The 20363-nt window shown below is 42.0% G+C and overlaps 1 protein-coding gene across 1 annotated transcript in view; it reads left to right on the forward strand.

Moving 5' to 3' along the window:
- The first annotated feature begins 360 nt into the window (after positions 1–360).
- The window catches only part of PTER (phosphotriesterase related), a 69797-nt gene continuing 49794 nt past the window's right edge, over positions 361–20363 (forward strand). The window contains exon 1 of the mRNA XM_044227127.1: positions 361–504. The gene's annotated coding sequence lies outside the window, so the exon portion shown is untranslated. The remainder of the gene's footprint in view (positions 505–20363) is intronic.

Below are 20363 nucleotides of genomic sequence, written 5' to 3' on the forward strand. Positions count from 1 at the left end.
TATAAGACCTGCGACTCTTAAGGACTTTTAAGGAAAATGCAGCCGCTTTTTTTCCCCTTGGGGGATCTAACTCCTAGTCCTTTTCCTGCTAGGACATTTGGGGGGTACCTACAATAGACTCTTACGCAGAGAAAGTGGGCTCCCAACCCAGCCGCTGAACGGATCCTGTGGCTTCTAGCTCTTTGGCTGTTCTAAGGTTAGGGCAGGCCACCCGCCAGACTGATCGCGGACTTGGCCTGGAGGCGGGCTGGGCGGGTCCTGGCACACATCCTAGCCCCCCCCCCCCCCCCCCCGCTGGGCGAGGCGTAGGGCCAGATGGGGCGTAGCTGGGGCCGCAGGGCGTGACCGGATCCTGCAAAACTCGGCCCAGCGACCCCGGGGCGGGGAACAGACGAGGCCCGAGGGTGGAGTGTGAGCCGGACTGGGGGAGACGTTGAAGTCCCCGCAAGCTCGCCCTGCTGAGGGTCCCGGGGGAGAAGGCGGAGCGCAGCGAGCGGAGGGAAGGTGCGCTGGAGCCGGAGCGGGCGCGGCAGCTGTGGGCAGGGTCGGAGGGGTGAGGTCCGCGGGGAGACGCTGCGGCCGCGGCCGGCCTTGCGGCCGAGGCTTTCGCGTTAATCCCTGCGGGGAGCCCCCGCGGAGGTCCCCCTGGGGAAGGGAGGTTTAAAGCAGCCCGCGCTTTGGCAAGCTGCTGCGTCTCCCCAGATGCGCCGGGGAAGCTGCAAAGACGGGGATCGCTAGGCTGCGCGAAGCCCAGGAGACTGGCCTGGGCCTAGACGCAGCGGGTAGCCCCAGAGTCTAAAAGTCCAGCGAAGCCTGGCTTGAAACCGGAGGCCGAGAGTGCGGCGCGGGCCAAGGCCCGAGGGCCCCGCGTGGCGCGAGCCCAGCGTTGCTCGACAGAAATGCTTCGGAGTTGTCGTCTGGCAGCTGCGCTGGGCTGGGGGCTTCTCTCCCATATCGGTTCTCCTTTAATGAGCTTTGAAGTCACACCTCTAAGCCTTGGGCCTTGAACTTGCCCTTTGTTTTACCGTCCCCTGGTTCTTCTATCCTAAAGATACTCGCAACACACAAGTGCGCCTGCCTTTTGGATAAGAGCTTGGTATTTACAGCCGCAGTGCTGTGATGTTTGCGAAGACGCCTCAGGTGCAGTGACACCTCCGAGGGGGACACATTTACAGAGAGCTTCTGCCTTGTATAAAAACGTGTCCATTCGTCCTTAAATCACCGCCACGACGGAGGACACTGACAAACATTTACTCCTCTGCTAAAGGATCATCGCTTTCATTGTCAGATAGAATGAACGTCAGGGAGAAAAGAGCCCCAGGACTAATGACATCGACTTAGCCCGTTACGTTTTACTTTGCATAGACAGCAGGGGTGTACAGCAGTTACCCTAAAGACCTGATGTGATTCCAGAAATAACTCATCCCTTTTAAAAAGAAATCTCCTTGCGCACTGCAAAGAGAGATCAGACAACTTGCACTTGATAGCAAGATAGCAACTTAATTGTAAAAAGGATAATTCGAACACAAAATTCACAGCGTGCTGCTTTATGAAATTCTGTTTTTCATTTGTGGAGGCTAGATGTTGTCTTATTATAAAAGTTACAAAAATATCTGTAATATAGATTTGGGGCATAAATTAGCAAAATGCATTTTATTTTCATTCCTTGATCTTAGAGTCTTGATAGGAAAAAAAATTATATATATATATATATATATATATATATATATATATATATATATCAGTTAGTAAAAGCGAATCAACAGGGATCTTCTTTTAGCTCTGTGCACCTGACATTGCTCTATGTCAGTGTTCTCCTGTTAACAGCGGAGGAAGGTAAGGCACAGAAGGGTAAGCCACACTGCTGCAAAGTTTAGAAAAAAATCCATGTCTTTCCAATTCCAAATCCTGGGCTCTTACCACTTAGCCACCCTGTACTTGTGTTTTTCACACAGGACAGTCGGCCCCTGTCTAATAGGAACTAAAGGTACTCTGGTAGAGGGGGGCAGGAAGCCAGATGGCTGGCTTAAAGAACTCTGAGGACCCATGAGTGGACCCTAATTCTATTTCTGATTCCAGCTCTGTGACTTTGTACAAGTTCCTGATCTTTTCTGGCACATTAAAGTAATTGATCTCTAGGTCTCTACTAAATCGAAAAACCTATAGATTTTTGAAAACAAGATTCTGCTTTTACCGTAATGATATTTTTGGTCACACTTGGTGTCAAAATTACAGGGTGGCCAGGAAGGGTTGGTTTAATCCATTCAGTAAATGCATGTTGTATAGCTGGACATGCAGTGGGGCTGCTCCGATAAGGAACAGGACACATGAGGTTTCTAGCCTCCAGGAGTCTATATTATGTTTGGAGGCAGAGAGACTTCAGGAAACAAAGAAAAAAAAAATCAACAAATAAGTGAATTAACCAACAGACACAAATTGTAAACAGAAGGCTGTGATAAAGGAAAATGGAACTGGTAGGGTCAGGGGTGGGGAGGGGGACACTTTGCATGTGTTTGTGAAAAGGAGTCCTCACCAAGAACTTCTCATTTAGAAGGATGAGAAGGACCTAGCGATGTTCATTACTTTCAGTGGGACCTGCTCAGGCAAGGGAGCCAGGAAGGATCTTGGCATGTTTTAGAAATTGCAAAACATCTTTGAGACTGGAGCTGGGGCGATTGGTTCAAGATGAAGTTGGAAAGACGGTGGCACCAGGTCCTGCAGGGTGTTGTGCAGCCTGGTAAACTCTCTAGATTTTCATCTAACAGCAGTGGGAAACGACTGAAGGGTTGCGGGCAGGGAAGCCCCATGATGGTGGCCATGATGTAGCCCAAATGAAGGATGGGGGTGGGGGTAGCTCAGGCTGGGGTAGTGGCAGTAAAGCTACAGAAGGTGGAATCTTTAACCGTCACTTTACAGCAGGGCCTTCCTAACAACCATATTTAAAATAATATTCTAGGGGCACCTGGGTGGCTCAGTGGGTTAAAGCCTCTGCCTTCAGCTCAGGTCATGATCCCAAGATCCTGGGATCGAGCCCTGCATCAGGCTCTCTGCTCGGCAGGGAGCCTGCTTCCTCCCCTTTCTCTGTGCCTGCCTCTCTGCCTACTTGTGATCTCTGTCAAATGAATGAATAAAATCTTAAAAAAAAAATTATATTCTAGCACCCCTCAACCCCCCTGCATCCCCATCCCTCCCTTCCTTTAGTTTTCCTGCATACAACTTATTCCCATATGACCTATTGTATCTTTTGTTAATGAATTCTTTACTCCTTCCTAGGAGAATGTCAACTGTGTGAGGGTGGGGTTGGCATGTTTTATTTACTGCTGTTTCTCCAGCATCTGATGCAGAACCTCATGCAAACTGGGCTTTTAATCCATTTCATTGTAGGGATGGATTTGATAAATGCTTTGGATTTTGATTCTATAGAACCTACTGATGAATGGCAGGTGGTGGTGAAAGGGAAGGAGAAGCCAAGGGTGATTCTCAAGATGCTGGCTCAGAAGCTGGGTAGACGTAGATGTTAATTAAGAAGAGGAAGGCTAGGGAAAGTACAAATTGGGAATAGGGGTAGGGGAGATGGAAAGTTCCATTTGAGGTGTATTAACTCTGTGATGTGTAGATTAGTTACCTATTACTATATTTTTAAAAATGCCCTAAAATTTAGCTGATTAAAACAACAGCCCTTTGTTATCAGTTTCTATGGGTCTGAAATTTGGGTATGGGATAGTTGGGTTTGTTCTTGATGTTAGAGTCAGTCCATCAACCAGGGCTGTGGTCATCTCAAGGCTTGACTGGAGCAGTAAGTTCTGCTTCTTACCTTCTTCACAGGGCTGTTGACAGATTTCAGGTGGCTATTGGCTGGAGGCTAGTTCCTTACCATGTGGACCTCTCCATAGGGCTATTCATGATGTGGCTTCCCCCAGGGCAAATGTTCCAAGAGGGAAGGAGAACCCAAGAGAGAAGTCCATCTTTAAAAACAAAAACAAAAACAAAAAGCCTGATCTCAGAAGTAGCATGCTGTTACTTCTGTTGTTTGCTGTTGATTACACAGACCAGTCCTGGTGCACTGTGTGTGCGTGTGCGTGTGTGTGTGTTGGGGAACAACACAGGGGTGTGAATACCAGGAAGGATGGTGTTGTTGGATGCCATTGTACCATCTGCCTTACCACAAGGTCTATGTGAGGTCGAAGGGGAAATGTCATATAGGCTGGTGGGTATATTATACCACAGCCGAAGGGAGAGATCTGGGCTACAGATAATTATTGGGGAGTCATTAATCGTGATATATGAAGCTGTTGGAAGTGTATAACAGGACCTGAGGAGAGAATATAGGTAGAGAAGGGAGGAGGAACCTGGACCCAGTACCCAGGACCCCAGTACTTAGAGATCAGTGGAGGAGGAGCCAGCAAGGGAGGATGGCGAGGGAGGTGGGAAGAGAACCAGCACAGTGTGTGTTTTGGGGTGACTATACTGAAGGACAGGTTTCACTGGACAACTTTCCCCTTCCCCATGTAGGGGCCGATGATAGCTTGAATATGGCTGAAGTGAAAAGAATTTCTGAAAAAATGCAATTTAATATAGTTTGCAGTGTGAGTAGTTAAATTTTGACCCAGATAAAAGCAGAGAAAAGGAGAACACATATATAGGTTAGAACATTTAGAGTCTCGAGAAATCTATGTCTGTATCCTTGGTGCCCTCTCGGTGTGGGATTATAGTTGGTAGAGAGCCCCATGTAAGGATTTTCGGGGTTACTTTCAGAATTAAGTCTGAAGACAAAATAATGAACTGAATAACACAGGAAGAACTACTGACCTTGGAAAACGCCCATCTTTCCTTCCATATGCTTTACAGCATTTACCATATGAGGACTCTTTCTCCTCAAATATCTTAAATAGCCCAGTGAGCCATCCAGTAACAATGGGAAAATTAATTCCTGATTAAGTTCTGCTCAGTAGCCCTATGAACTTCACTGTTAACAGGAGGACCTAAGATGGTTGAATATATTTTTTATACACCAGATGTTCTTTAGGGTATATTTTCAGTAGTCTCAAGTTTTTCTAAAAAGACATCCATTTTTTAAAAAAGCTTTTCTCATTCATAGACATCCTCCCTCACTTTAAAAAAAAAAAAAAAAAGGAAGAAGGAGAAAAATAAAATACCCACCTGGCCACCTGGCCACCTGGCCTAAACCGGCTCAGAGTGCCTCTTGATGAAACTCAGTGAGAAGTATCTGCCTGAGTCCACATGCTTTGTGTGGGAGTCTCTCTGTCCCCTTCCAGTGGGGTATGGCCATGTGCCTTGCTTTGGCCAATGAGATGTAAGTGGAGTGACGTGTCACTTCCAGGTAGATGCTTCAAGAGCCAGTGAGAGGTCTGTCACACTCTCTTTCCTTCTGCCACAGTGACCACCAATTTTCTAGATAGTGGCTGTTTGGTCCGCTTGGCCACGACAGGAGGACACAGAGCAGCGCCCCCTGTCCACCTATGTTAGACATGTAGCGAGAGCTAGATAACAAGCTTTTCTTATGGTTAGGCCCAAGATTCGGGGATTTGTTTGTTACCACAGCAGAAACTAGCCTATCCTGACTAATGGACTCGGGAAAGAGCTGAGCCGCATGCATCCAGGGATTACTGATTTCCAGTCTAACAGACACCATGGAAGCCTGGGAGGGAGGCTGCTGTAGAAGGCTCACTGTTGCGCCTAACGCTGCCCTTACTGTTAGGGAGATAGGCCTACTTGTTTCCACAATAATCAGCTTCATGATTTTAATCACAGGGGCAAAATGGTAGTTAGCTGTTTCATTACACCCTGTAAGGATAGCCGTTGTTAAAATGTAAAATAGAGAAAGGCTCAATGCGGGGACACCTGGGCAGCTCAGTCAGGTAAGCATCTGCCTTTGGCTCAGGTCATGATCCCGGGGTCCTGAGATTGAGCCCGACATCAGTCTCCCTGCTCAGCGGGGAGTCTGCTTCTCCCTCTCCTCCTGCCCCTCCCCCTGCTTATGCATTCTCCTTAGTCCTCTCTCTCAAATAAATAAATAAAATCTTAAAAAAAAAAAATAAAAGAGATGATTCTTCCCAAATATGATTATCCACGGATGCATCTCAGAAATGATCTTGTCACCAAAGGACATTTGAAATGTGTCATCCATAAGCCTTTTTTCACGCAGTTTCAAGGATTTTAAATATGGTTTCCTGGCTATCTTATTTTTGAGCGAAGGGCATCAGACCCAGGTTTTGCTCTCAGTGTCCTGGAGGCAATGTGTTCACACTTCTACTCTGAGTCAAACAGAAGCGAAGCAGGGAACATTTTGCTTTGGGCAGAGCCACGCTGTATTCTTAGGGATGTTGGCTATAAATCCATTCTCCCTAGAGGTTAACAATCAAAGTTCTCCCCCTCTCTTACTCAGACGAGTGATATGATGATGATAAATTGCTTGGACATGACTGCCCCAAGCACTAGCGTGATGAATTAGGTGGCTGAGGGCATGGCCACAGATTCTCCATTGTCAGTCTGCAACATCGAATATTGGCAGGATTCATAAATAGCCTTCTGCCAATTTTGGTCACCGCTTTGCATATTAAGTTCTCTGTTTTCACAGGTCGTGGCTCTTAGTTCTTAATCAACTCTGTCTTTCCCTGAATTCACTTAACTAATCAACCTTTTGTTTTTTTTTTTCTGTTCCCTACTTGCCAAACAAATGGGGTGTTCGCACAGTGGTTTTTGGTAAACATGGAGGCTTTCTTCACAGAAACTGTTAAAATAGTAATTATTAGTCCTTTTCACTAAATCCAGAGTAATAACAGCTTATCTTGCAGTGGCTTAATTGGGTAATTATTTAGTGTTTGAAAAGCACTTAGAAGAGAATATTGGTAAATACTGTCATCAATTTAAAGCTCCTTTGTGTAATTCCAAGTCCACTGCAACCAAAATCTCCTTGGTATTACTGTGTAGTGACAATGATTTCTTGATATTGCTTACTATTTTCAAAATTGTATATATACTGATTTGGGGATTTTTTTTTTTTTTGAAAGAGGAAAGAGAGCCTGGGGGAGGGGCAGAAAAAAATGGAGAAAATCTTTTTTTTTTAGTAGCTTTTTTTTTTTTAAGATTTTATTTATTTGACAGAGATCACAAGTAGGCAGAGAGGGAGGAGGAAGCAGGCTCCCCGCTGAGTAGAGAGCCCAATGCGGGGCTCGATCCCAGGACAGTGGGATCATAACCTGAGCCGAAGGCAAAGACCTTAACCCACTGAGCCACCCAGGTGCCCCGGAAAGAGAGAGAATCCTAAGCAAGCTCCACGCCTGGTGTGGGGCCAGGTGCAGGACTCAAGCTCACAACCCTGAGATCATGACCTGAGCCAAAATCAAAAGTCAGAAACTTAATGGACTGAGCCACCCAGGTATCCCCTGCTTTTTTAAATAGTTAGAATATTTTCATAAACTCCTCAAGTTATCGTGTTTATACTGTCACATTTCTACATGTCTTGTCTGTTATATTTGTTATGTATCTGAAAAGTTCAATGTTATTAGTCTTGCTCTCTAAGGTTTGGAGGAAATGTAAAGCCCAGCCCCCAGTTCAGGGGTATTTCACATGGTACACCTGCTCCATTATCCGTGTGTTATACCTGCTTAACTCTTCCGCAAGCTACTTATGATACCCTGACAAATAGCTGAAATGGATAACTCTGCGTCCATACACCTGACTGGCATCAAAATTTGTCACGAAGCATCAAACTGAATCATATGGGCCTGGCCATCCCTTTCTTTCTTTCTTTCTTTTCTTTTTTTTTAAGATTTTATTTATTTTTGTTTGACAGACAGAGATCACAAGTAAGCAGAGAGGCAGGCAGAGGGAAAGAGGGAAGCAGGCTCCCCGCTGAGCAGAGAGCCCTATTCGGGACTCGATCCCAGGACCCTGAGATCATGACCTGAGCTGAAGGCAGAGGCTTAACCCACTGAGCCATCCAGGTGTCTCCAGCCCTTTCAACAAAGTTTCTACCCACTCTGTAGACCCAGATCCTCCATGTGTAATTAAAGGCCACCTCTGTAACTTGGCTTAGATGACCTCCATCACTGAAGGTACTGGCTTGCTAGGATGGCCATAACACAACATCACCAGTGGGGTGACTTAGACAATACGCATTTATTTTCTAACAGTTCTGGAAGCTGAAAGACCAGGGTCATGGTGTTGGTAGATTTGGTCACTTATTAGGCCTCTCTTGGCTTGCCAGTGGCTACCTCCTCTGTGTGTCCTTCCACGGTCTTCCCTCTATGTTGTCTGTGTCCTAATCTTTGCTCATAACTACATAAAATAGCATATTGAATAAGGGCCCACTGCCCAAACCCCATTTTTAATGTAATTACCTCTTTAGAGGCCATATGTCCATATCCAGTTACATGCTGAGGTACTGGAGGTTAAGACTCCAACTTATGAGGTAAAGGGAACACAATTCAGTCCATACTCCTCAACTGTAATAATAATGGTCTGTGGAAACTACCATTTTTGTAGTTACTTTCATTGATTATCAAATGTGAGCAACCAAGTGATGACTACTTTGGAGGGTCTACTCAGCTCGGGAACTTCTTAGCATTACTTGGAGGAGACTTTTATGCTTGTGACTTAAAACAGTGAAGTAATTAGATAAAAATTGTAGCAACATGATTACCTGAATCCTATGTACTTTATTAAGTGGTTAACCATAAAATGTACATGGTTAAGTACACCTTGCCATCTGAACTCCCACCATCCAAATATTTCTTATAACTCGCCAATATTTTTTCCTCAGAATTTCCTCTTTGAATCCAAACTTGTGAATATTAGTCCACATACTTGTGTCATCAAAAAGGGCAACAGAATGTGGAGGACATTGTGATCCTGTAGTTCAGATATCCCCCTTAGAGGTCAACATCTTGTGTTGCCTTCTTGTCATCAACTGAAAATGTCTACGAGAGGTGATAAACATAAGAAGCCAAAAAAGCTCTTACATTTGAAAAAGTATTGGGACTCTGAAAGCCTCCAGTACCTCAGTTTGACTGTCCCCTCTCTACATCTACCATGGGTACTATAGTTGTTTCTGGAAAGCTTTACCGTCTGCCTTCAGAATAGAATAATAACTTTTTTTTTTACATCCTCCCCCCCCCAAAAAGAGTCATTTTGCAGCTCATTAATTGCCAGAAATCCTTAGAAGATTGTTATTGTATGGGTCTGTAAGAGTATTTTAGTAATATTTGGAATAACTGGTTGGTGGTTTTGAATGAGCTGTGAAACATTCATTTTCCCCTTAAAAACTGTTTTTATTGGAATCTATCATTGAAGCTGGGTGCTAGATACCTACAGGCTCCTTACACTATTCTCCCCACATAGGCAAGCTTTTGAAAATGCCCACATTAAAAAGTTGAAATGAAATAATTTCAAAAAATAAATAAATGCAATATATATAACCTTCTGCAATGCAAAATTTGGTACCTATCGTGTTTTCAGGGAGAAATGACATTTGGATAGTGAGGTGTGTGTGCAGATGTAAGACAATACATGTGTAAGTAGAGTGTGGCTTTCACTACCAGTTGCTCCATAGAAAAGTATTGTTGGCACCCTTATCCAGGGAAAGGCTCCAAGGGTGTCTTTGCTAGTTTTGACCCAGATTATTTGACATGTTTTTATTAACCACTCCCTGGCGTCTGGCATATATCTGTCACTTCATGAGTCTGCCTTTCTACCAGTCACAGAATAGAATAGCTAACAGAATAGAATAGATTAGCTAATAGAACAGAATTGCTGCCCAAGCTGCATTTTCTCCAAGTAGAGTCTTTCACTTCAGACACTTTCCATTTACAGTTGCACAAGTCCATTTCACACGTGAATTCAAAGAAAAGGGTGCTGGCTTCCAATCAATGCACCACGCCTGGCGAATGCCTTCTGTCTAGTACTTTCTATTAAAAAAAAAAAAAAAGTCCTCTGCTACTGCAGGAAGCGTCTTTCCACATTGCCACTAGGCAAGAAAACATCTCTGCTGAGTGTGCTTCAAGGTCTGTTACTCCAAAGCCCTGTCACTGCCATTACCCGTTCCTGTCACTGCCATTACCCGTTCAAGTTCCCGAAGCTTCCACAGGTAGGATTAGGGACTGTCCTGGGCCTCTCCGGCGTGAGTCTCACTCACATTGCTGTGTAAGTCAAAGACCTGACATTGATTTCCTTTGGCTTCTGGGTTGCTTTGAACTTGCCCCCTCCCCAGTCTCATTCAGCAAGATGCATCTTCAAGGTGTTCCTCTTTGTCCTGTATAAATACTTGGGAACATCTTAGGGTATAAGAAGTAAAGAATCTGCTGTTTTTAGCACTGACATTACTGAGCTTTGACCTTACAGCCGTATTTGATCTGGTCGGTGTTCCAGGGTAAGGGGTGTGGGGTGTTTTCATACATCCTGCTCTGCAGGGACCCTTTCCCCTTTTTTGACATAATCCATTACTCCCACGCATTCTTTTTTCACTCTTTGTTTATCAGTGTATTTCAGTAGAAAGACCAAAATATTCAAGTTAAGAGACCCAGGTTTAAAATGATCTTTGTGAAGATTCTATATAGTTTATTTATTGTCTATTGAATAAATATATAATATTTCTATTCATTTAATTGTTAGACTTAAAATAGATAATAGAACATACACAGTTTCTAGCATTAGGAACACTTCCTGAACCTTTGCTACTACTTAATCTTGCTATGGTGAAGTTGAAAGGATTAATTTCTAAATTTCTTTGCTTTTTGATAGACAAGATCAGAATTGTAAAAGGTTTTTTATATGGAATTTGCACAGTGCATTATGTAGGGATGGTGTAGTTTTTTGTGAACTCGTTTTCACTTACTTTTATCTTTGTGTTAGGAATCCCTCAGTAAAATAAATTTTCATTAATTATTCTTATATAATGTGATGATTTTTATAGCATTAGCAAAAAGGCAAGTTTATATGTTGTTTCTTTACAAAGAATGATGTATTCAACTTCAGAGTTTTATTCTATGAAAATTGGAAAGTTTACTCAATAACTGTACCATGTCTGACTGTAATGTCTCATCTATATTCTTGACACCACATTTCATATTTTTTTGAAGATTTTATTTATTTAATTGAGAGAGAGCCGCAGGGGGAGTGGGAGAAGCAGGCTCTCCACTGAGCAGGGAGTCCAATGTGGAGCTTGATCCCAGGACCCCAGGACCATGACATGAGCTGAAGGGCAGACGCCCAACCGACTGAGCCACCCAGGTGCCCCAACACCGTCTGTCATACTTCATCTCTTTAAATCAACATCATTTAAAATGATGTCAACAATTATCAGACCAACAAAAAGTCTGAGAGTTAAAATTGGATGACAGCTTTCTCTGCCTAATTAGAAGTCATGATTGTATTTCTAATGAGTTAGGAATATGTTATCCCCAGAACAGGAGATAGCTCTTGAATAGGTCCGAGAAAATAAAGGTGTTACAAGATATTGTAGAGATGCTAAATGCCTTTTAATTTTCACAAACTCAGCATAATAGTCATCAGAATGAAATAATTCATCACATTAATATTTCTCAGATTTGTCAAATTGGATGCATTCTCCTATCAGTTTTAAAGCATGTTTGCAGGGCGCGTGGGCAGCTCAGCCGATCCCAGGATGGAGCCCCTCATTAGGCTCCCTGCTCAGTGGGGAGTCTGCTTCTCCCTCTCCCACTGCCCTTCCATGCCACTCGTGCTCTCTCTCCTCAAATAAATAAATAAAATCTTAAAAAAATAAATAAAATAAAGCATGTTAGCTATGACCAGGTACTACCTTCTCTAATTAATATTTTTCTTTAAACTAACCCACTTTTTTACTTCAGCTTATTCTAAATAATAATACCCATAAAATCAGAGGCTTGCAACATTTATTCTCAAACACATTAAAATAAACAAATATGTGTCTAAGACATTCTAAATGCCCATATATCACCTAAAATTGGTTTGAACCACCCGTGGGATATATATCACACCTACTGAAAACACTGACCAAAAAAACAAGCAGATGACTGACTTTTTTTTCCTTATCTCACTGTCCACTAAGACATCAAATGATTCTTGGCTATAATGTTGGCACAAAACAATTTCCAGAATAGTTTCTGTACTTGCACTGTGATAATTAGACAGTGTGAATACTGGATATGTATGTGTATAAAAAAAAGTACACATATATGCCCAGATACATAATGGATCATTGTAGCTGTTCTTTGGGAAAGAGCCAAGACTTTTCAGTTGCTTAGACACTCAGCATCATTTTTTTGAGGGCTAATACACTGGGATTATTTTATACTAGCCTCTATTTTAGCCATAAGCAGTAGAGAGTGATATAAGAAAGTCTTAATCTGCGTTGTGAAGTATTTTTATTTAATTCATCTGTTAGTAATAATCTGAAGTTTATAGTAAATACTCTAAAGTGTAATATGTAAAAATACAGATATATGTAAATGTATATATAATTTTTATATAAAGTATATATAAATATACATGCATATATATGTAAAATATATAAAATATAATATAGTTTGTTTGAGAATGGTTCAGAAAATGAACTAGAAGAGTATCAATAGAGTTCTCATTTCTTGTATAGAAATACAAGAATTGTCTATACCTTAATATCCCCACTTATCTAATGTCTAAACAGGGTGAGCTCATGGGGAGCCACTGCAGAGGTCGGTTAGAGGTCCATTACTGCCTTTTTTGCCTAGAATCATGGAATTTGTACCTGGAAGGAAATTTGGAGGTCACCTTGTTTAACTCCTTTGTTTTATGTGGGAGAAAACTGAGGCTCACCTGCTAGGTTTGCCCAAAGACCCCCTTTGTTCGTATCAACCTCTTGAAACCTTTATGCTATTGGCAAAGTTCTAGCATTTCTCCCTATTGGGGAAATAGTGGTGTGTTCTTAAGATAATTCTATTGTCCCGTCTGTGTGCATTCTTCCATTTTTGAAACACAGCAGTTCAGCATTAATGTTTGGTGGCACTCCAGATACTAAATTGCTATTGACTACTGTTTGTATCAAATACAAGCATAACCCCATAGAACACTATCAGGACTATTTCTGTTGCCTTGAACACATTTGAATGAGAAAGGGTCAAGATATATTTTGCCAAATAAATAAAATTGTATTCTTTGGGGGAGTATTTTTGGATTCAAACATCCCATCTTTGATTCTTGACTTTTCGTCTGTATGTCTAAGAACAAAGCAAATAAACACTGGTAACCAAAGGCAGTAAGAGTCAGTTTTGATAGGACTTCATAGTGGCAGATGTCACTGTGAAGAATGAGCAGGAAGAGTTTAATTATACAGGATGCCTAAACAAGATCTCAAGGAAGAATAGGGTAGCAGGTGCCATCGACTTTACCTATGAAATTAAATATAGCTTCTAAAGGAAGGACAGCTAATTTTGTGTATGTAATAAGTTTATATGGCTCCAGAGCTTGTTGGTAAAAGTAGTTTTAGCACTTAGAAAGCAATCTTTACCCTCATTGTGTTCCAATTAAAAAAGCAGTATTACTTCTCTTCAGAAAGGGAGCCACCGAGCTGTTCTGAGATCTCCCAGGCCCATACAACTCAAGAAAAGGGAAATGAGCAACCCTGACTCCATAGAGCGCTGTCATCTACCCGAACAAGAAGACAAGCAGGTCTTTAATAATACAAGAGACACTGCCAGTTGTGAATTCCTCCGCTGTTCACGCTGTTGGAGCGCACGAATTCCCAGACGGACCCACGGCAGCTCTGAAGCCTGCGCGCTCCTGTTAATTTACTCATCCATCCATCCTAAGCACTTATAGGGCACCTGCTCTGGGCTGGCCGGGGCGCTGAAGGCTGGCCGTGACGTTGTGCTCGCTCAGACGCTGAGCAGAGAGGATTCCTTGAGAGTCAGGATCCCCTGTGGGCAATTCTCCTGGGGGGTCCCCAGACAGCACCAGAGGATTAGACGCCCCTCACTGGAACACAATACCCTGCCAGTCTCTGCAGCCTGTGCCATTTATCACTGACACAACGGAGTCATTTTACATGTGGCTTCGACCCAGGGAGAGTATGAGGGGCCGGCAGTGCTTTTCTGTGCAGACGTTTCCTTTTTCCAGCCCTCGATCTGAGCTTGGGTAGCCGCTCTCTGCTTACTCTCTTAGCCATGAGCAACGAGGTCCCGCTTCCACGCTCCCACTTAGATCAGGAGAGACGCGTGCAGGGAAAGCGCTCCTGTCCCTAACCTGCTCTTCCTGCTTGCTCCGTGGGCTGGGGCGGTGGCCGGGGCTGTGTCCGTGTCCATCTCGGGTAACTAAGGTGGCCTTCCTTCTGCGCAGGCTCAGTGAAGACAAAGTCGTCAGCCAGATTCTTGTGAACCCTGACAAGGCAGCGCTCGGTTTCTGCCACACACTCCTGCTTACTAGGTTTAACCCTTTGTCATTATCAGCCGTTTCCTTTCAGGAACGCCTTGTGTGGTTTGCTCTTACATGGGCTTCATGCCAGTTACTTTCAAGTACTTTTTAATCCTGACCTGCACTGACCTATATGCTGTGTGTAACTTGTTGCAAACCTGATTAAATTGTAAACTCCTTGAGGACAGGACTAGGGCTGTTTCTTTTTCCGGCACAGAGAGGGCTTGACCTAACCGATGAGTGTTAAGAGTCCCAAGCAAACAAACACAAAGAAAAACAGACCAAGACAAAACGTCCATGGTGTGGAAGGGCATCTCTTCAAAGAAGGGTTGTGTGTCACAAACCTTAGCGCAAAATGCAGTGACCTTTGAAAACGTGAAATGCTTTATTGCTGAGCGTCATCTTTTTTGTTTTTTTAAGATTTCATAGCACAATTAATCTTATATGGTAATGCAGTGACAATGAGATGATTTCTCCGGAGAATCTATGCTAATACTATTAAAATGCTCTTACAATGTCAAAATGATTGCAGTGGAAGCATGTGGGGACTGTGCTTATGTGATTATGATATTATAGTGATGGGCGATTACCATAGGAAACTACTAATTCAACCCTGTAGGGACTTGCATTATGAAGCCATTATAACATGAGATTATAATGACACAATAACTTGCATGCACACTCGTGATGCGAAAACTAAAAGCTAATTTGAATGCGAGTAGTATTTCCATTAAATTGTAATTAAACACTGAAAGCAATGCTTGTTTAAATTTAAGATGGAGACCTACCACCCAGAAATGGAAATCGTGGGCGAAAGATGCACGCCAGGGAGGAGCTGAGGATGGCGAGAAACCATTCCCATCTCTGCCCTTTGGTCCTTCCTGGGTATGGGAAGCTCACAACAAAGTGGCCTCCCCAGACTTCCTCTGTGTGTACCGGCTGTCATTACACAAAACCACTATCCGTGCATGAGGACGTTGGATCCTACCACTTTTCTAGAAAGACTACCACTTCATGTGGCAAGCCGTCCTGTTTCATTCTTGAAGTGGGCAGAATATCCCTCACTGCCTCCACACAAGAGACTCCAGCAATTTCTTCTTCCCATTAAAAGTAACTTCCTAGGGTGCCTGGATGGCTCAGTGGGTTAAGCCTCTGCCTTCAGCCCAGGTCATGATCTCAGGGTCCTGGGATGGAGCCCCGCATCATCGGGCTCTCTGCTCAGCGGGGGGCCTTCTTCCCCCTCTCTCTCTCAGCCTGCTGCTCTGCCTACTTGTGATCTCTGTCTATCAAGTAAATAAATAAATAAAATCTTTTTTAAAAAGTAACTTCTTTAAAAAGACAACAAAATTGATTTATGTTCTAAATAGATAAGCATGAAGGAGAAAAAGAAAAAAAAAGTGTTTTAAAATTCCATCCCCTAGAAATTGACCCCTTATTAGTATCTCTGGGTATTTTCTTTCTGATTATTCTCTCTGCAAAGTAGATACATTTTCTTCTACAAAAATTTGGGTTCTACAACACTTTTCAAGGCTACTTATTCATTTGCTCTCTCTCTCCCAGTTGCAAGATCTGTTTTTTAATCCAGGAGAATCTGGGTGATAAGTTTTTGTTTGTCTTTTAAAGGTCAGCTCAGGCTGGGTGATATTATGTGTCACCCAGAAAACTTTATTCTACTGCTAGGGAATAGTATTTGGTAGTTTATGCTCTGCATATATCAGTTACAGGATGATTCTGTAGTCAAACTTTCTGATTCTGTTAGCAACCCTTTAAATAGGTGGTTCGTTGACACTTCTCTCTGCTAGGAAAGTAGTGCATTTCAGAAGTCAAAGACTTCTCATTTATTCTCAAGTAATAATTACTATCTGGCTTAGGTCAACATAAAAAGGGATTATGAAAAGCTAGGAGCTACTGAACTTGTTAGATATACCCTTGCATTAACTTGTTCAGATGTTATAAGGACACACCACAGCTAATACATACTCCCTCCTAATTACAACTAAAAGTGGTGATTACTCCTTGGTTTAAATATAGTGCAGATGAGTTTTTGCTATTAAGTATTTTGTTTGCACTTAGATATGCTGTATGCTTTAGAGTTATTTTTATTACTACTTATTGCAACAACCAATTTAAGTAGGGAAGTCTAAATTACTGGAGCCCTTATTTTTATAATTAGGAAGAGGAAAGCGCTATGCAATTAAATGGCTTGCTTGGTGACATCGAATCAACAGTGGCGTTGGGATAGGATTTTCTGGTCCTAGATAATTGTAGCTTCTTCCTTAGGCCAATGAGTGATGTTACCTCTGAATAGTACTTCCACACTAATGGACACAGGATAATGTAATGTGATGTTTACAGTAAATATCTGCATGGCTAAAGAAAAGAAACGCTTCCCTGACAAGCTGGGAGACTGGTTCTAGTCCCAGCTGTCTGGCCTTCAAAAGAACAAGCATTAGTGTTCACACCTAGAAAGGAAGTCATCGATTTCAATGATCTCCACGGTCTCTTTCTGCTCAAAAATTCTGAGTCAAATAGCATTTAATATTAACTGAAATTTATTTATACTAATTAAAAATATAATATTTAATAAGTTGTTGATCCTACTCTAAAGCTATTAATCTAAATTCAAAACTGTACCTTATTTAGGCGCGCCTAGATGGCTCAATCTGTTAAGTGTCCGACTGTTGATCTTGGCTCGGGTCTCAGTCTAAGGGTTGTGAGTTCGAGCCCAGTGTTGGGCTCCAAGGTGGTGGGCATGAAGTCTATTTCAAAACAAAACAAAACTAAAGTAAACAAAAACAAAAAAAAAACCATACCTTATTTAGATACATTTAATAATTTGACATTTTTAGCAGATTTGTAATTTGACTTAAAAATGTCTTTTTTTATTTAGGGAATTTATTGAAATTATTAAAGCTACACATATAAGTCTATCCAAAGAGGAGATTAAAATTATAGTCCTTTGGTACACTGGCAATGTTGTTAAAATAGATCAGAACTGCAGTAAAAGGAAACTTTTGGGGGCACCTGGGTGGCTCAGTGGGTTAAAGCCTCTGCCTTCGGCTCAGGTCATGATCCCAGGGTCCTGGGATCGAGCCCCGCATCGGGCTCTCTGCTCAGCAGGAAGCCTGCTTCCCTCTCTCTCTCTGCTTGCCTCTCTGCCTACTTGTGATCTCTGTCTGTCAAATAAATAAATAAAATCTTTAAAAAAAAAAAAGGAAACTTGCTTGCACAATTGTAAATAAATACGTAAATACTCATGTCGGACAATATTTTAGCATATAATGTATTATTAGCCCCAGGGGTACAGGTCTGTGAATCACCAGGTTTACACACTTCATAGTGCTTTCTGTGAATTCTTAGGAAGCAGATGAGTGTAATGATTGAGATGCCAAATTAAAATATAGTGCTGGGGTCCCTGAGTAGGTCATTGGGTTAAGTGTGGGAATCTTGATTTCAGCTCTCGTCATGATTTCAAGGTCATGAGATCCAGCACCTAGTTGGGCTTCTCAGTGTGTGTGGAACCTACTTAAGATTCTTTCTCTCCCTCTGTCCCTACTCCGACCACCCTGCTCATACATGTGCATGTACTCTCTCTCTAAAAATAAAAATAAAATAAAAATCAAATGAAAAATATAGCACTAGACAAACCTTTCTAAATCTTTTAGGGCCCCTTATTTTTTATAGGGAAATTACATAAGCAATTACATGCCCTTTATACGTAAATACAGATATGTGACTAGGCATTGGTTAATTAAAAATGTGTTGTTTGACTATAGAGAATTTTCCTAATTTGGTGATGCTTTTTATCTAGAGAATTCCATTAGAGCATTTTCCCCCCTGCCATCTCAAAGATTGGGAAGGAGAGATTATTGCTCTATGATCCATGAAGTTATTAGATTTGCCCTTGATCCCATTGTAGTAAATCTGCTTTCTGGAGTAGAAATAAGCCATTTGTTATTTTATTTTTAGTACATCAAATACTAGTCTTGCCTACAAAAGAGGTTGCCGTGTCAGGTGCCACACTTCTTTAGGACTAGGCAAAATTGGTCATCTTGCCTTCTTCCCTAGTTCCATTAAAAAAGGCTGCCTTTGGGGCGCCTGGGTGGCTCAGTGAGTTAAGCCTCTGCCTTTGGCTCAGGTCATGATCTCAGGATCCTGGGACTGAGCCCCGCATTGGGCTCTCAGGAGGGGAGCTCATCGGGCTCTCATCAGCAGAGAACCTGCTTCCCTTCCTCTCTCTCTCTGCCTGCTTCTCTGCCTACTTGTGATCTCTGTCTGTCAAATAAATAAATAAATAAATCTTTTTAAAAAATAAAAATAAAAAGGCTGTCTTTTAGAGACATTTTCTCCAACTTGAGGGTCCACAGGTTCTCATCAAAATTTTTAATTTTGCCTTTTCATTTTTATGAGAAACCAAACAATTTTAAGCCCAGTCTGGATGCATCTAAACATCTTACAACCAAATATTGCCATAGGATTTCATTATTCATATCTTTGTTTTTAAGACCTCAGTGATGGGAAATCATTGCCTAAAACAACAGCATTTACCTTGCTCATGATTTTTTTTTTTTTTTCCAAATTGGGATTTCTGTTTTTCTGGGAGCCATGACTGCATTTTCTGGGCCATTAGGAGGTGGTTAGATTGAGACAGTGGTGTCATGGTCTGATAAAGTGGTATGAGCCCTTTCACCTCCTTTATTAGAACTGGAGTTGATTTGTAAACAGGATCCTATATGATAGTTACATGCGCGTTTGCTTTACACCCTCTGACTTTGGAATCTATACCAATATCCTAAGGGTAGAACCAAGAGTCAGGACTTGTTCTGTTTTCTACTCTTTTCAATTTTTTTTCTAGCCCCACAATTTGTACTGTGTCTTCAACCCAACCTGCTCTACTCCCAGTATTATCTCCTAAAGACTAGTGTCCACCCTTCTTTCTGGTGTTGTCTGGGGAAGCTTGGGGATATACGGAAAGAAGCTATGGAAAGAACTTAGCCGAACTTGGTCAACCAGTCCATTAAAGCTAAGAGGTTATACGTCATGATAAATTGGGATCCTTGTCTTGTGTTCTTTTGAGAGAAAGAAAGGGGCAATGCATATTCTCTTTGGTGCATGTTTAGGTTGGTTGGCTCTCAAAGGAGAAACCTCAGAGGGCATGGTTCTTGTACTATTTTTAAAGGTCTCCCTGAAAATGCTTATAGAGACTACAGGAGTGTATTTTGCCTTTAATGAAAATGGAGGATAGCCCATCTTCCTTCTCTGAATAACAACTCCATTTCCTCATTGGTGAAATGGGAACAATAATAATAAAAGTGGTTTTCATCTAAAAGTAGGTCCTCTGGTCCAGTCTTTTAGTCGGATACTTTTCAATGACTCACCTTCGGCTGATCCCTTGCCAACTTCGCAAGGACATTAGGAGATTTAATTAAAGTAGGTGCACTGCCTGATGCTCTTTAGAGAAATAAACAGCATTATTATTGTAGATATACTTTTGATATTCCTTAATCTCTTGAAGGTAATGATACCAGCAATACCGAAAGCTAGGGCTTCAGTACAGTCAGAGTTATAAGAAGACCTCCCTACGATGTTATACTAATCGTGGTCATCACGTGGCTTCCAGAGCACAGAGTTCAATTACTGTCAACTTTCTAATTGCAAATATTTTGATTTAATGTTTGCTCACCAAGAACTAACATATTGAGAGGTTGAAAAGTAGTCAAGTCGTGCTGGTTATAGTCCACTTTAAAGACTTCACTTTTATTTTTTTTAATTTTTTTTTCAAAATTTTGTTTTAAAGTGTGATTATGAAGAGTACTTTACACAGCTACCATGATAATACTTTTGTATATGAGCGCAATGGGGGAAAAGAGAGTGTTGTTCCGGGCTTCCTTGGCCCTGAAATGTAATTATCTGGCTCTTAAAATCCTCAAGGAACAATGAAATTTGCTTTAGTT

This window comes from Neovison vison, chromosome 12, assembly GCF_020171115.1.
Source record: "Neovison vison isolate M4711 chromosome 12, ASM_NN_V1, whole genome shotgun sequence".
Lineage (NCBI taxonomy): Eukaryota > Metazoa > Chordata > Mammalia > Carnivora > Mustelidae > Neogale > Neogale vison.